The sequence below is a fragment of the Bos javanicus genome, chromosome 27, assembly GCF_032452875.1.
Source record: "Bos javanicus breed banteng chromosome 27, ARS-OSU_banteng_1.0, whole genome shotgun sequence".
NCBI classification, from domain to species: Eukaryota; Metazoa; Chordata; class Mammalia; order Artiodactyla; family Bovidae; genus Bos; species Bos javanicus.
In genome coordinates, this window is record NC_083894.1 from 42,317,056 (window position 1) to 42,335,034 (window position 17,979).

Here is a 17,979-nt window from a genome sequence, read left to right on the forward strand (position 1 = left end):
AGTCAAACACAACTGAGCGACTCACACTTTCTTAGACCCAACACAAACAGATAAGTTTATTAGAAGGAAGGACTTAAAAGTCGAGTAAATTATAGGTTTGTATTTACAACATTACTTCAAGGTAAGTGAAGAAATTTAATTTAAAAAAAATGCAAAGAGGAGAGCACACAACTAGGAAACAAGGAGCAGAGACGCAGTTCCCAAATCCAAAGATGTAATTTAAGAATCCCTTTGAGACATTTAAAGATAATTTCCCAGGAATGGCCATCACAGTTAGTTATATAATGTAAGTAATTAAGGAGTCACCAAATTGTGCCTCCAAAGAAGGAACTCGAAAGCAGACGGCAGGAGGCACTCCAGAAAGTGGGCAGTGTCTGCAGATAATGCATATTCCAGTTACGCCTGATGCAAGTTTTATCTGGCTCTCAGTCAGAACTCCAAATTTTACTGCTTCTTCGAAGTCATTAACAGTGGATTAAACAACTCCATTAACAACATCACTCTGAGTTGGTTCATGCTGCCAAAATGTGCCTTTTTGAGAAAATACTAGCAGTGACAAACTATCTGAGAAGATTGGTGCTTTATTTCTAGTTTCTAAAGGTTTCACTGCAGTATAGCTGATGTACAATGCTGTGTCGGTTTCAGTGGACAGCAGCGTGGTTCAGTTATACATACGCACACGCTCATTCTTTCCCAGGTTCTTGCCCACACAGGTCATCACAGAAGACCGAACAGCGTTTGCTGTGCTACACAGTAGGTTTCTGCTGATTCTCTGTCTCATGTAGTGTGCGTGTGTAAACCCCAAGGAGAAATGGTGGGGAGGACAAGGATGAATCAAGAGCTTGACACTGGTGTTTTAAAATGTATTTAACACTAATATTATTTCCTTAATACACAGATTGAGCCTTGGCAACCTGGCCACCTCCATCATCTTAGAAATCGTCTATCTGCACCACGTATAATCCCAAGGCTTATAGCAGAGGTCCATGAACTACACAGCCCTCTGTCACACAATCATTTTAATACATCCCAGCTGAGAAACCTTAGCTTGAGTGTCTACAGTGGTGTTGGACAATATGGTGGCTATGCAGCCATGGAGGACTTGAACTGTAGCTGGCTCAAGGTAAGACGTACTCTCAGGAAAAGACGCTCAACACCCCTAACCAGGAAATGCAAGTGAAAGCCGTACTGAGATACCATCTCACACCTGTCAGGATGGCCATCATCAGAGGGAACACAGACAGCAAATGCAGGGGACGAAGCAGAACAAAGGGGATATCTGCACACTGCTGAGCGCAGCCACTGTGGAAAAACAGCACGTGGAGATTTCTCAAAAACTAGAACTACCCTTCCAGCCAGCAATCCTACTCCTGGGTATATAGCTGAAAAAACACAAAAACATTAGTTCAAAAAGATACACGCACCCCAGTATTCACAGTGTCATTATTTACAACTGCCAGGATAACAGGAGCAACCTAACTGTCCATCAACAGATGAATGGATAAAGATGACGCAGTACACAATGGATATTTCTCAGCCATAGAAGCGAGTGAAGTGTCGCCATTTGCAGCTACAAGGAAGGACTTAGAGGCATTAAGTGAATTAAGTCAGAGAGAGAGAGATGCTGTAGATCTCACATATATGTGGAATCTAAAAAATACTACAAAATGGCTAATATTACCAAACGGAAGCAGACTCACAGACATAGAGAACAAACTAGTTATACCAGCGGTCAGGGGGCACACAGGGGTGGGGGAGCAGGAGGTGCAAACTCTTTGGTGTCAGACAGGCTCAAGGGTTATAGTACAACATGCGGAACACAAGCCAATGCCTCGTAAAACTGTAATAACTGTGAATGGAAAGTAACCTTTAAAAATTGAATTTAAAATGAAAAAAACTTAAAAAGAATATATTGTACAGCACAGGAAATATAGCCAATATTTTATAAATTGTGAATCACTATGTTGTACATCTGAAATTTATGAAATATTATAAATCAGCTATACCTCAATAAAAATAAAGGAAAAAAGAATTCACAGTGCAAAAAAAAGTTTTTATAATACCAGTAAAAAATAAGATCTGTTGTGAAAATAAAATAAACACCAAACTTTGATGACAATGCAGAAGAAAGGGAACTGCATCATTACTATTCATTACATGCTGAAATGATACTTGGAGTATACCGGGCCAAGATATATTAAAATTAATTTCACCTACCTCTTTTTACTTTTTTAAGTGTGGCTGCTAGAAAATTTTAAATTACACACATGCTTCATATTATATTTCTATTCAACAGAACTGCCTTGAATCTACTTTCTGTGATGGTGGGAATGTTCACGTTTTCATCCTGAGCTGGTGTTGTAACCATCAGCTACACGTAGCCATTTGGCACCTGAAATGAGGCCAGTGAGGATGAGGAAGTGGATCTGAAACCTCGCTTAGTTTCAGTGAATTTAAATCCAAATAGGTCCACGTGGCTCGTGGTCACACACACGCATAGCGCAGACCCACAGTGACTGGGGTGCGTTTAATATGTCAGGACCTATACGACGTGGAAGAACAGGCTTTTATACACTTTGGCTGGATCAGAAAGGTGAGCATCAGACGTTGCAGTATTTTATGCTTTTAATGATCCCTTCTTCCGTAAACTGGTCAGACAGAGGCTGGTGCCAGGAGACGCCTGTAGCACGGAGCAGCGCTGATGCTGGGGGGCAGGCTCCAAGCCACACGGCCTGTCTGCATCTCAGCCCCGCCCCTGCATGAGCACCTGTGTGTGCGCAGTCACAGCTGACTCTGTGTGACCCACGGACTGCAGCCCGCCAGGCTCCTCTGTCCGTGGGATTCTCCAGACAGGAATACTGGAGTGGGTTGCCATTTCCTTCTCCAGGGGATCTTCCCAACCCAGGGATGCAACCCACGTCTCCTGTGTCTTATGCATTATGGGTGGGTTCTTTACTCACTGAGCCGTTGGGGAAGCCTGGATGCCTACTTGACTCTGGGAAAATATGTCATCTCTCTATGCCTTAGTTTTCTCATCTGTAAAATGGGGCCATCACAGCACCAACCTGAAATGTAAAATTTCAGTAGAACTGCACTCACAGAGCTTGGGAAATGGGCTGAGAAGGGCCCAAATAGTAAGTCTCCAAATGTGGGCTGCTGCTGAGGTTGCAGTTCCGCCTGTGGCCACCCACAGAAGCGCACCAGCTCACTCGAAAGGCTAACTGCCTGGTGGTTTCCTAACAAAGGTTTCAAGACCCTAGGACTAGAAAACAGGCTACTGAGACCATGTACACATGACGGGCATCCTCCTCCTCCTCCTCAGTCTGCCTCCTTCGGGGCCCTACCCTCCACCGCCTTGTTTGCTCACCTCCCACATGCTGGTCTCATCGATCACCTTTGATAATCGACCTGCCAGACACTGATGGAATCTTTAACCTGATCAGAAACCTGAGAGTCAACCTGGCCAAGCTTTATTTTGTGTAGTTGATTTACAATGTATTAATTTTTGCTATTGTGAGAGTCCCTTGGACAGCAAGGAGATCCAACCAGTCCATCCTAAAAGAAATCAGTCCTGAATATTCATTGGAAGGACTGATGCTGAAGCTGAAACTCCACTTTGGCCACCTGATGTGAAGACCTCACTCACTGGAAAAGACCCTGGTGCTGGGGAAGATTGAAGGCGGGAGGAGCAGGGGACGACAGAGGATGAGATGGTTGGATGGCATCACCGACCCAACGGACATGAGTTTGAGTGCACTCTGGGAGCTGGTGATGCACAGGGAGGCCTGCTCCTTCCTTCGCCTCTAAGTTTCCACAGAGCCTGTCGAGCCCTACTTCCTAGTGTCTTTCTGACCTGTCTCCTGGCTGTGTCCTCTGTCACTTTCACGGCGGCAGCAGCATCCTCTGTGATTTCCTGCCTCCAGTCTTGCTTTCCTCCCATCCTTCCACTAAAGGGAAGAACAGACAGTCTCCAGAAAACCTTGTAAATGGGATTGTGTTTCCCTGTTTCTCTGGCTTCTCCATTCCTCAGGCACACACGAAGTCGTCCATAAAGATCTGGCTCTAGCTGATTTCTCTGACCTCATGCTTTGAACTTGCCCTCCTCCACCTCCATCCTCCAATGGTACTGGAACCACCTACAGAAACTCCATGGGGCCTGGGCTCTTTTGGGAGCTTCTGGAGAAGATGCTCTGCAGGTCTGACCATCCTATTTGTCCTTTAGGTCTTAACTGCCTTCTCCTCCAGGGCATCTTCTACCCCTAAAGGCAGGAGTAACGTTCTGTGCAAACATGGCATTATAAAAAGTTGTTTATGGGGCCTTTAATACTGGGCAAAGAAGAGTTAAGAAACAACATTATCTGGATCAGAGGAAAGAAGAACTTGCCCTGATGGTGAAGGGGCATCCCTGATCACCGAGAGGGTGCTGAGAGAATAAGCCAGGATGGCAGCTCTTGAGAGGCCCAACAGAGAAAGTCTCTCACAGACTCCCGAGGGTCCTGTGTTTGTTCAGTAATTTTTCCTACAAGACCGGTATCATCAACACCACTGTAACATCTCAGGAACTCAGAATGTCGCAGTACTGAATATATTTAACAAAATCACTCTGCTGTACACCCAAACCTAACACAGCACTGTGAATCAACTACACTCATACCTAAAACAAGAAATTTTTAAAAAAAGAAAAGGGGAATCAGGCAAAAGGGTGAAATCCTAAAAGGAAAGACAATGAAAACAGGAAAGAAAAGATCCACTGTGTATTCTAAACTCCAAGCAGAGCTGGACGGTTTCCTCCCGTTACTATTTCACAGTTTCTTTCCAGCTCATAAGAGTCTGGGGCTTATTCTCAAGGTATCCCTAAAAATGAATTGTTACTTTTTGTGAAAAAGTGCTTTAAAAAACGGGAAGGATCTTTATCCTTAATCAGACTTTTCAGACTGGGATGCAAACTTGGGGAAACATTCATTTGACTACAGTTGTCGTAGTTTAGTCGGTGACCCCATGGACTGGAAGCCCGCCAGGCTCCTCTGTCAATGGGATTGCCCAGGCAAGAATACTGGAGTGGGTTGCTTCTCTAGGGGATCTTCCTGACCCAGCAATCAAACCATGTATCCTGCATTGATGCTTTCAAACTGTGGTGTTGCAGAAGACTCTTGAGAGTCCCTTTGCCTGCAAGGAGATCAAACCAGTCAATCCTAAAGGAAATCAACCCTGAACATTCATTGGAAGGACTGATGCTGAAGATGAAACTTGAACACTTGACCATGTGATGCTAAGAGCCAACTCATTATTAAAGACCCTGATGCTGGGAAAGATTGAAGGCAGGAGGAGAAGGCGGCAAGAGAGGATGAGATGGTTGTATGGCATCACTGATTCAATGGACATGAGTTTGAGCAAGCTCCAGGGGATGGTGACGGACAGGGAAGCCTGGAGTGCTGAAGTCCATGGGGTTGCAGAGTCAGACACGACTAAGCGATAAAACACTCCCTGCGCTGGCAGGCAGATTCTTCACCACTGAGCCACCAGGGCAGCGCCTCTAACTTCTCTTTTTACCAAATCTTAGATGTCGCTGCTCATCTACCTTGGATCTTTTGTTAACTGTGCAAAATAATTACTGCTTAAGAATCACAGCATTTCCCAGGGCCTGCAGGAGCTAGCAAGATAGTATGCTAAGTCAAAAACTAACCTCCTAGAAGTTACCAAAGAAGGCACACTTTCAGGAGTGTGTGTGTGCGTTTATTTCTCCTAATATGTGATATATTACACTGAGTGCACAACTTTGTAACAGACGTAATTTTTTTTTTCTTTCTAATTTTATTTTATTTTTAAACTTTACATAATTGTATTAGTTTTGCCAAATATCAAAATGAATCCGCCACAGGTATACATGTGTTCCCCATCCCGAACCCTCCTCCCTCCTCCCTCCCTATACCATCCCTCTGGGTCGTCCCAGTGCACTAGCCCCAAGCATCCAGTATCGTGCATCGAACCTGGACTGGCAACTCGTTTCTTACATGATATTTTACATGTTTCAATGCCATTCTCCCAAATCTTCCCACCCTCTCCCTCTCCCACAGAGTCCATAAGACTGTTCTATACATCAGTGTCTCTTTTGCTGTCTCGTACACAGGGTTATTGTTACCATCTTTCTAAATTCCATATATATGCGTTAGTATACTGTATTTATGTTTTTCCTTCTGGCTTACTTCACTCTGTATAATAGGCTCCAGTTTCATCCACCTCATTAGAACTGATTCAAATGTATTCTTTTTAATGGCTGAGTAATACTCCATTGTGTATATGTACCACTGCTTTCTTTATCCATTCATCTGCTGATGGACATCTAGGTTGCTTCCATGTCCTGGCTATTATAAACAGTGCTGCGATGAACATTGGGGTACACGTGTCTCTTTCCCTTCTGGTTTCCTCAGTGTGTATGCCCAGCAGTGGGATTGCTGGATCATAAGGCAGTTCTATTTCCAGTTTTTTAAGGAATCTCCACACTGTTCTCCATAGTGGCTGTACTAGTTTGCATTCCCACCAACAGTGCAAGAGGGTTCCCTTTTCTCCACACCCTCTCCAGGATTTATTATTAACAGACGTAATTTTAAGAGACATAACTATGAAACAGCAGGTAAAAAACAGAGAAACTGGGAAGCAGGAAGGAAGAGCTCAGAGAAAAAACTGTGTATCCTCCCTATATTCTTACTTTCCTTTCTAAGCTAATTTCCTTAAGAGGCACTCACTTGTAAGCACAAAGATACATTACAGGGTCAAAAAAAACCTCATCTTATTTTACATATCTGCGTTGTTAGAAATAAGGTTAGAATTATAAAGACTTTGGAAACCATGTATCAATAATTCAACTTTTTCATCACACAGAAGCAAACACTAGAATGGGACTGGAATCCACCAACTGAGACAATTAGGCATAAAATCAATCAGCAGTAGTTAAAATACTGAATTATAGAATTTTTAATCCTACATGAGCTGAGAGGACTCTAGCAATAGGGTGATGGAGTCAGTCTCAATCTTTCTGAGTCTTTTTCCATGTACTCTTATCTCCTTGCAGAAGAAATGACCCATTGCAGCAGCGATTCTTAGCATTGCTAAGGGGGTGGGTGGGGGGACGAAATAATTTGAAAAATGAAAAAGCTCTTCTTCCACTGGGGACCACTTCAGATTCAAAGCCTTCATTTGAAAGGTGATAAAATGAAGGGTCAGCAGAGTGGATTGCTTCGCCCCAGCCCACACCTAGAGAAGAACAGTGAGCGTCTGACCCCAGCGAGAGCTCTTCCCACCTCACCAATGCCCGCCAGACAGCAGACTTGACCGGAAAAGCCACGTGGCCACTGCCCATGAACTGCTCTGCTTGACACAGCAGACCAGAGGGCAAGCCTGCCCTGGATTTTCCTTCTTTAAAAGGTGGATTTCTGTCTGTATTTCCTGGCTGTGGTGGGCCGTTCTCCCGCTGTGCTGCGCAGGCTTCTCACCGCGGCGGCCTCTCCTGCTGCGGAGCACGGGCTCTGGAGGCCCCAGCATCAGGAGCCGCGGCCCGCGGGCTCAGTGGCGTGGTGCGCGCTCAGCTGCCCCACAGCTTGTGGGACCTTCCTGCACCAGGGATGGAACCGCTGTCCCCCGCACTGCAAGGTGGATTCCTAACCACTAGACCACCAGGCAAGGCCTGGACTTTCTTGTACTTCACATGCTGGGCAGGTTTCAGGGCAGATCCAGGTCTGGTAAACAGCCATTTTTATTTCAGCTACCACATTCTCTCTCTCTTTAAATTTTTCAAAGGAGAAACAGTGACCCTTGAGGACCCTCTTCATTTCTTTAGGGAAACTGCCTTTCCTGGCCACCCTGCTTTTGCCCCCGCCCCCAATTCCTGTGCGTTTTCTCTCATCTGTGTGGGAACTGAGAGCTCTGAAGGTCCCCAGGCCTCCAGAATTAGCCTGTCTTATCTGCACTGTGAGAACAATTTAGGAGCTAGCCCAGGAGGCACGAACTGCGTCTTTATTAGGTAAGATCTCCAGCCCACCCCGAGAGTCAGACTGGAGGCTGGAGAGCTCTAACGTGCCTCCTGATCTTATCTGCAGGTTAAACAAGCCTGTGACAAGCAGACAAGCCACTGCTGCCCGGGTGCAGTTTACAGGGAGCCAAATCCTTCTCAAAACACTGCAATTCTCCAAAACGTTACCACTGAAGGTGACAGAATGCAAGATTCCCTGGTACCTTTTCAAAGGCAGCTTTATGACTTTCTGACATTTAAATGATACCAAAGTGAAAATTCTATTTGAACCTTAAGAAGGGGCGGAACTTGAGGACAGTTAATGATTCTTAGGGGAGCTAAGATTTACGTGTTTATTTGTATACAGAGTTCCCGTCAAGGCAATTTTGTTTCTCAAGTAGGTTAGATACCTCCTATATACTGGACACGTTTTCACTGGCTGAGATCGTCTTTGTTTCTTCCACAGGAAAATGGTGAGCAACAGCTCCTTCATGGAGCTGCCTAATTCACTCCAAAAAAGTAAACTGGCTTATTCAGTGTATCCTGCAACCTGCGTGCTTTTCTTTGCATCCCCGACGCTGCCATGTGCCCTAAGACCCGCCGTCACCGCTTTCTTTCACCCGCTGCCTGGAGGCCAAGGTTAGCCCAGAGGAGAGGAAACAAATCAACCCAAACGCTAATGGCAGGCTTCCCTGGTGGCTCAGTGGCAAAGAGGCCGCCTGCCAATGCAGGAGACATGGGTTTGATCCCTGGGCCGGGAAGACCCCACATGCTGTGGAGCAACTAAGCCCGTGCGCCCCAACTACTGACTCTGTGACCTACAGCCAGGGAGTCGCAACTACTGAAGCCTGCACACGCTAGAGCCTGTGCTCCGCAAGGAGCGAAACCACCGTAGGAGCGCCTCACAATGCGGAACTTAACCATCGCAACTAGAGCGGACACAGGAGGGGCTCACAACTCGGAACTTAACCAGCGCAACTAGAGCGATCACCCGCTGCAACTGGAGAAACCCTGTGTGCCGCAGCGAAGGCCAGCACAGCCAAAAATAAACTAAAAATTAAAACAAAGACTCATGGCAGAAGTAAACTGCACACACAGAGACTTAAGAAGTGTTTGCTGAAAAATAATACACACCTGGATAGAACACTAGGCTACTAAGACAGCACAGCAGTACAGCAGACGGCTTCAGAGGGACAGAGCCAGGTCTGAGTTCCGCCTCTGCCACGTACTGTGTGAAAGATAAAGTCGATTTCCACAGGCACGGACCTGACAAGTGAGGGGGCGGGAGGGGTAAAAAGCAGGGAGGGGAAAGCGGGCTCCCTGTCCGGAGCACAGCAAACACGCCGGCCCGAGCCGAGGCAGGGCAGGGTCTTAAGGGCTGCGACAGCACCTGGGGTCTGGGGGGTTTTCTACTGTGACGCTCCCGGGAGCTGCAGGCTTCCATCACTAATCTCTCTGCCCCCTCCGGAGATTCAACCAAGAAACTCAACACACAGGCTTCCCAGGTGGTGAAGTGGTGAAGAGTCTGCCTGCCAAGGCAGGAAGTGCAAGAGATGTGGGTTCGATCCCTGGGTGGGGAAGATCCTGGAGAATCCCATGGTCAGAGGAGCCTGGGGGCTGCAGTCCACGGGGTCACAGAGAGTCAGACACGACAGCGACTGAACGCACACATATTCAGTGAATAAAGGGGGAATGAGGATAAGGGGAGTCTAGTGCTTTAAAAACAAGTTTGACCTGTTTCTGGAACTTAACAAAAAAAGCCTGGGTCCCACCCAAGACCAACTCAGTCAGAACTGAACGAGCACGTGGGGCTGAGAGCCACCGTCACAGGTTATGGAGCCACTGAGGGTCTCAAAGTGTGGTCCAGAGAGCAGCTTCCCTGGCGGCTCAGCTGGTAAAGAATCCGCCTGCAAAGCGAGAGACCTGGGTTCGACCCCTGGGTTGGGAAGATTCCCTGGAGGAGGGAAAGGCTGCCCACTGCGGTGTTCTGGCCTGGAGAATCCTACGGAGTGTACAGCCCACGGGGTCACGGAGAGTCGGACACGACTGAGCGCCCTTCACTTCATGCCACGCCAGAAAGCAGCGACAGCACGCAGGTCCACCGGGCAGAACCTACGTTAGGAAAAGAGCTGTGGGGGGGTGGTGTGGACACCGGAGGCTGACATCGACGAAGTGTCTGAGTGGGGATCACACAGCGAAACCCTGGACAGAGTACGATCTCCGTACCCCAGACGCCATGCAGGCCTGTTCCACGCCGCTCTACAGAAGGGAACGCCGTTTACCTGTGGGGCTGTCCTGAGGCTTAAATACACATAAGTGTCAAGTACAGCTCCTGGTAAAGAGCGGGTGGTAACTATTACCCTTAACATAAATTCCTTCAAATTACGGCCACTCTGTGAACTTACTCTTAACTGAAACTCAGGCTCAGAGGAGATCAGGGGCTCGCCCAAGGTTACACAGTAAATGCTGGAACTGAGTCTCACACCCTGGATGAAAGAAAGTGAAGTCGCTCAGTCGTGTCCAACTCTGTGCGACCCCAGAGACAGCAGCCCACCAGGCTCCCCAGTCCCTGGGATTCTCCAGGCAAGAACACTGGAGTGGGTTGCCATTTCCTTCTCCAATGCGTGAAAGTGAAAAGTGAAAGTGAAGTCACTCAGTCATGTCTGACTCTTTGTGACCCCATGGACTGTAGCCCACCAGGCTCCTCCATCCGTGGGATTCTCCAGGCAAGAGTACTGGCGTGGGGTACCATTTCCTTCTCCAGGGGATCTTTCCGACCCAGGGATCAAACCCAGGTCTCCTGCATTGCAGGCAGATGCTTTAACCTCTGAGCCACCAGGAACGTCCACACCCTGGATGGCCTGATTCAAAAGCTCGTCTCCTCCCACCCAGCGCTCTGACAGCCGGGCTGAGCGCCGAATGAATGCGGGATGGCGGCCCTGGTGATGAACTGAAAGGCACAGCAGAGCCCCGCACACTCGGGCGGGAGAGATGGGAACTGGCTACACAGACAGACAGGGACCAGTGAAAGCAGAAGAGCCATTACGCTCACAGGAAACAAAAATCCAACCTCGGGCACACACTTAGCAACTTAGTTAACAGTCTTCCGGTAGCAACGTTTAGTTACGATTTAATACTCTTTCCCTCTGGAGGGCTTTAGGGAGTTCACAAAACCTTTCAGAAGCATCATCTTCTTTTAACCTTCACCACAGCTTGGTGCGATGGGATGATGAGCCTCAACTTAGATGATTCCACCTACTTCTTTCCTCCTTAAACCCCTATTAAATCTCATAAACCTGGATTTCCGACTACGCTACAATGGATTTCATGAAATAAAGCTTGTGCTTTAAAAAAATTTCAGATTTTCAGTGACCTGCACAGATTTCATCATCTGTCCTTCTTTCCTTTCATCCCATCAGTAGCAGTGAGAAGATAGAGGAGGCTGTGGCCCCAGGAGTGAAGACAGGGAAGTGGCATGAGCCCACCCGTCGCACCCGCACCGTGAGAGGAGACGGGCGCCTGACCGGGCCCTGGGGGCTCCTGGCACCTGTCACACCCGCTCCGTGAGAGGAGACGGGCGCCTGACTGGGCCTTGGGGGATCCTGGGACCCGTTGCACCCACTCCGTGAGAGGAGACGGGCGCCTGACTGGGCCTTGGGGGATCCTGGGACCCGTTGCACCCACTCCGTGAGAGGAGACGGGGGCCTGACTGGGCCCTGGGGGCTCCTGGCACCTGTCGTACCCTCTCCGTGAGAGGAGACGGGTGGCTGACTGGGCCCTGGGGGCTCCTGGCACCTGTCGTACCCTCTCCGTGAGAGGAGACGGGGGCCTGACCAGGCCCTGGGGGCTCCTGGCACCTGTCATACCTGCTCCGTGAGAGGAGACGGGGACCTGACCGGGCCCTGGGGGCTCCTGGCACCCGTCGCACCCACTCTGTGACAGGAGACGGGCGTCTGACCGGGCCCTGGGGGCTCCTGGCACAGGTGCGTCCCAGCTGGACATGAAGGTCTTTTATACTTTTATCTGCATAGAGTTGATTTACAATGGTGTGCTGGTTTCAGGCATACGGCAAAGTGGTTCAGCTAAACATATATCAGTACCTATCTTTTTCAGAATGTTAGGCAGAGTTCCCTCTGCCACACAGTAGGTGCCCTCTGGTTATCTATTCTATACGTATGTGTAAATTCCAGCCCCGTTTACCGCTTCCCTCACCTCCCCGCTTTGGTGACCACACAGTCGCTCTAAGTGTGTGTGAGTCTGTTTCTGTTTTGTAAAAAACGTTCATTTGTACCATTAAAAAAAAGTTAGATTCCACGTATGAGTGATAACACATGGTATTTGTCTTCTCTGATTTACTTTACTTAGTCTGGTCATCTCCAGTGAATTTAAGAGGTCAGCCCACACGCAACAGCCTGGTGGAGGAGGGAGCACGGAGCAGCAACAGAAGACTCAGAAGCTCCTCTTTGACGGCTAGCGTGCTCACGAAACCTCACCCCTACGTCATCTGAGCCCTTATGGCGATCAGGCATCCTTAGGAGTCTATACAATTCTGATTCCGTAGCTGAAAAGAACACACATTCTTCAAAGGGAAGCAAATGAGAAGCTCTGGAAACACTTTGCTCCCTGCTTGGCTCCTGGGGTCAGGTTACAACATGTCCACACTGCTCAGCTGTCTAAGGTCAGTCCAGAATGCCCTCATTTTCATGGGAGACTCTGCCGTCAGCCCTTGTAAAACATTTACACAAGTGACTTCCAAGACTCAGCTTGCTGATTTACTCTTTTTTTAAAGTGAATTCTTATTAGAGTGTAGTTGCTTTACAATGTTGGCTTAGTTTCTGCTGTACAGCAAGGTGAATCAGCTATGAAGTGAAGTGAAGTCGCTCAATCGTGTCCGACTCTTTGTGACCCCACGGATTGTAGCCTACAAGGCTCCTCTGTCCATGGGATTTTCCAGGCAAGAACACTGGAGTGGGGTGCCACTGCCTTCTCCAGAGGATCTCCCCAACCCAGGGATAGAACCTGGGTCTCCCGCATTGTAGGCAGACTCTTTACCATCTGAGCCACCAGAGAAGCCCTATGTTTCCCTCTTTTATGGATTTCCTTCCCATTTTGGTCATCACGGAGCAGAGTAGAGCTCTTGTGCTGCACAGGAGGTTCTCATTAGTTACCTGTTTCATACACAGTATCAACGGTGTAGAGATGTCAATCCCAAACTCCCAATTCATCCCGCCCTCCTTCCCTGCTTGGTGTCCATATGTTTGTTCTCTACCCCGTGTCTCTATTTCCGTCTTGCAGATAAGATCATCTAAACCATCTTTGCCAACTTGCTGATTTACTCTTATACAAAGTTCATTAGTCATGGCATCTACATCCATTTTCAACAGAAGCTATGATTATCCTTCTGATTTCGGCCACTGCCTTCTCTCTTTGTAAGCAAAACACAGATTTTATTGAAGATGTGTACTTAAGAACCACCAATCTGCAGGGTCCCCGAATAGTTCCCGTCGATGTGGGCTGCCTTTGAGGGGTTTCGGGGCTCTGCTTTTGGCAGGGCTGCAGTGCGAGAAGTAACTTTCACTGCCCATCTCCATTTTCCAGGGGCTGCTGCCTCTGAGGGCTGCCGAGCCGATTTAATTTACCCACTTCTTGGTTTGCATTAACCTTTGAATAATAAAGCACAGCTGAGGCGGCTGTAAGAAACAAACGGAGGAATGAATAATTAAAAACACCTTCTCAGCCCTGGAAAGACCAATCCCTAGCCATTAGGGGAGCTTTAATTGTGACTGAACTAAACATTAAAAAGGCTAATTGTATTCTTTATAAACGGAAACAAACGCTAAGGACAGTGTGCCTCCAATATACGTAGTACATAAAAGCAAAGCTCTGAAAGCACCAGTAATTAATTCCCATGGAAAAAAAGAGGAGTCTGAGTCTAGAGAAAAAACACTGCTCCTAAAGGTGGGCCACTCCTCTTATCTACATGCAGAAAAAAACTGCTACTACTTATGAAAAGCTATTATTCGTTTGATGCAGGTGGACTGGCTGGAATAGCATTTAAAGAAATAGAAATGTTAAAGCTGAAACAAAGGTTCAGAACAGAATATATTACAGGAAAACCCTGTCTTATTTGAATCTGTCAAGTGCTGCTTCTGCCAGCTGGGATTCTTCGTTGCTTTTGATGGATTTAATTTCCCTTTGGGAACCCAAGTCCAAATCTACTGTCATATTTATATGTTAGGACCACAAAACAGTCACTGATATTTTATAGACTTGCTAAAATGCTGTTAGTATCTAATATCATATTCAGACCAAAGAGTACCCTATTTACCTGAACAGCTGGAAACAGTGATCTGTTTCTAGACTTTCAACAAAGGGCAGGACATCTGCCTAAATTAAAGAGGGCAGCTTCCTCCTATTACTGACTTTAAAGTCACTGTTTAATTTTTTTAACTAAAAGTTTGCTCTTGAGCTTAATTTTGCTAAATTTAAGGCTTTTCCTCTACTGCTGTTTATAAGACCATATCGGACCTCCCTGGTGGTGTGGTGGATAAGAATCTGCCTGCCAACGCAGGGGACACAGGTTCGATCCTTGGGCTGGGAAGATCCCACAAGCCGAGGAGCAACTGAGCCCATCCGCCACAACCACGGAGCCTGTGTGCCAAGGGCCTACGCTCGGAACAAGACAAGCCAGCATGACGAGAAACCTCACCCTGCAGGGAAGGGCAGCCCTCACCCACCGCAACCTGAGAAAGCCATGCACAGCAGCGAAGTCCCAGTGCAGCCAAAAATAACACAGCAAAAACAAAAATTATTAAAAACTGAAGTATGCAGAAAAAAAGAAATAAAAATTAGAGCAGAAATCATTAAACAAACAAAAATAAGACCATATCACTGCCCTTTTGATGATAACCTTTCCCATTACTGGAAGGTTAGGAAGATGTGATCTTTTCTTTGGTACTAAGCAATTTCATGGCTTTTACAATGGCATTTAGTTTCCATTTTTATGCCTCTTTTGGTTCTTTGAATCTTCTCTAATTTTCTGTACCTCTAACTTAAAGACGATTCTCTGCATGTAGTAGGTAAAAGGATGACGAAATGAGAGCGGACCTGGATTTGCAATTTTAGTCCAGATCAGCTTCTCATCCAGGAGAACAGAAGTCCTCCGTTTGCTCTTGCAGCTTATATTTTCCCCTTGTTTTTAATTCTTTGGACAATTTTAAAGGCTACAGTCCACTTAGTTATCATAAAACACCGGCCGTGTTCCCCGTGTTGTAGGATATGTCTTAGCCTGTCTTACACCCCCGCTCCCCAACCCCCACGAGTAACCACCAGCTTGTTCTCTATTTCTTTGCGTCTGCTTCTTTCTTATTAAGCTCAATAGTTTGTGGGATTTTTAAGATTCCACGTATTAGTGACATCAAACAGTAATTGTCTTTCTTGTTCTTATTTCACTTACCATAATACCCTCCATGTTGCTGTAAATAGCATTATTTCATTCTTTTTATGGCTGAGTAATATTCCACTATATATGTGTGCCACATCTTCCTTATCCATCGATTGGTGCTGGGACACTTGGGTTGCTTCTGTGTCTTGGCTATTGTAAATAATGCTGCTATGAACACTGGGATGTATGCATTTTTTTTTTTCAAATTAGTGCTTGTTTTTTTCCCGGATACACATCCAGGAGTAGAATTGCTGGATCATGTCACAGTTCTGTTTTCAATGTTCTGAGAAGCCTCCGTACTTTTTTCCCACAGTGGCTGCACCAATTTACACGCCCACCAACAGTGTACAAGGGTCCGTTTTTCCACATCCTCGCCAGCTTTTGCTTTCTGTGGACTTTCTGATGACGGCCATTCTGACGGGTGGGAGGTGTTATCTTACTGTGGTTTTGATTCGTATTTCCCTGACACCCAGTGATGCTGAGCATTTGTTCACTTGCCTGTTGGCCATCTGCATTTCCTCTTGGGCATGGTATCTACTCAGTTCTGCCTATTTTTAACCCAATTATTATTACTATTCTATATTGAGCTGCATGAGCTGTTTATATATCTTGGACATTAATCCCTTATGAGTCACATCATTTGTAGATACCTTTTCCCATTCAGTAGCTTGTCTTTTTGTCGATGTTTTCCTTCACTGTGCAAAAGTTTTTAAGTTTAATTAGGTCTCATTTGTTAATTTTTGCTTTTATTTCCTTTATTTTAGGAGACAGATCAAAAAAAAATTCTGGGATTTATGTCAAAGGGCTTTCTGTCTATGTCACAGGTTACATTCTTAGTGTTTTCCTTTCTCACATCAGTTTTCTATGTAAGGACTTGATTTCCACTGGGACCAGCAATCTTGCACTTTCTAGTCCTGCAGGTAACGAGTCACCATTGGACACAGTTGTTCTCATGACTCTTCTTTCTTTTGAACATTGTATACGTTTGCTATTGCCTTCTAATTGTGTTTTTAATTGTTTAAATTTCCTTTGCTTTTTGGTGCATTGCTTCCCTCTCAGAGTTAGCCATCTTGTACTAGTAACACTTGACATCAGTCCACCCCCAGCCCCTGGCTGCCCAAGCCCACGACTTCCATCTCTACTGCGGTCTTATCTCAGGCTGCGCTATCTGCTGCCCTGAGCAGACCAGAGACCCCAGACACAGACACCGCGTCTAATGTAGGTGCAGCACGGTCAGGAACACAGCAGAAACTCCAAGAATGTTTTCTGATGTACCGTGTGAACCCACAAAGAACTGACACTTGTAACACTGAGCAAAGTGCTGAGGGCAGAGTAGATACTGAATGAATATATATATTAAGTTTGTTTTGGGGGAAGGTGACACTTTTGAAACTAACCTTTTTATTTTAAAATTTTAGCTTTATAGAAACATGGCAAAGACAGTTCACAGTTCTCATATACTCAACAGCCGCTTTAATCTATTAATAAAATCTTATATTAGTTTACTGCATTTATTACAATTAATGAGTTCACACTGACTCATCACTGTTATGAACTACAGTCCACAGTATATTGCGAGTCCCTTAGTTTTAACCTAATGTCCTTTTTCTATTCCAGGATTCCTTCCAGGATACCACATTATTTAGTAGTCATGTCTACTTAGGCTCCATTCTTTATAAAATGGAGCCTTTTTCTTATTATAAAAATTAATAAGATAAGAACTTAAGTTGAGAAATTGCGTGAAGTGTATCTGGAAAGACTCTGTACTATCTTTCCAACCTCCCTGTAAATCCAGAGTCATTCCAAAACAAACAGTTAATTTAAAATTCTGTTATGACTAAAAACAATGTCTTTCTTGGGTTTCCTTTAAAGAAAACTCCTCTGTGTACAAATGCTCAGCTTGAATATGTTAAAAATTTTAGTGCCAGCATATAACTCATTTCTCTACAGTGAGATCTTCCCCCAATACTGTCATATGTGTTACATTAGCTACATCCTAGTTTTACTAATGTTACTGGTAATATGATGCTGCTCTCAAATATTATTTATAACATCAATACAGTTTTAAATTATTTGATTTTGGGGGAGTGGTGGGGAGATGTGAGGGTGGGGAGATTTCAACTGATCTGTTTTTATACACATTCAAGTTAAAATGTCCAATTTCAGTTTGCTTGATCCTTGGCTCCCTAGCCCCTCAACTCCTCTGTGCTACAAAATTTACAATTTTACTCAGCTCAGTGAAAATGAATATATAGTAAAAGAAAAGTGAGCTGGGATGTCAGTAGCTACTTTGCAGTGTTTAGATCACAGTTATCTTCAGTTCAGTTCAGTCACTCAGTCGTGTCCGACTCTTTGTAACCCCATGAATCTCAGCACGCTAGGCCTCCCTGTCCATCACCAACTCCTGGAGTTCACTCAGACTCACATCCATCGAGTCAGTGATGCCATCCAGCCATCTCATCCTCTGTCGTCCCCTTCTCCTCCTGTCCTCAATCCCTCCCAGCATCAGTCTTTTCCAATGAGTCAACTC

General features: G+C 46.0%; 1 protein-coding gene across 2 annotated transcripts in view; it reads right to left on the reverse strand.

Moving 5' to 3' along the window:
- Nucleotides 1-17,979, reverse strand: part of UBE2E2 (ubiquitin conjugating enzyme E2 E2) — a 372,646-nt gene that overhangs the window by 90,373 nt on the left and 264,294 nt on the right. The gene's annotated exons all lie outside the window — the stretch shown is intronic.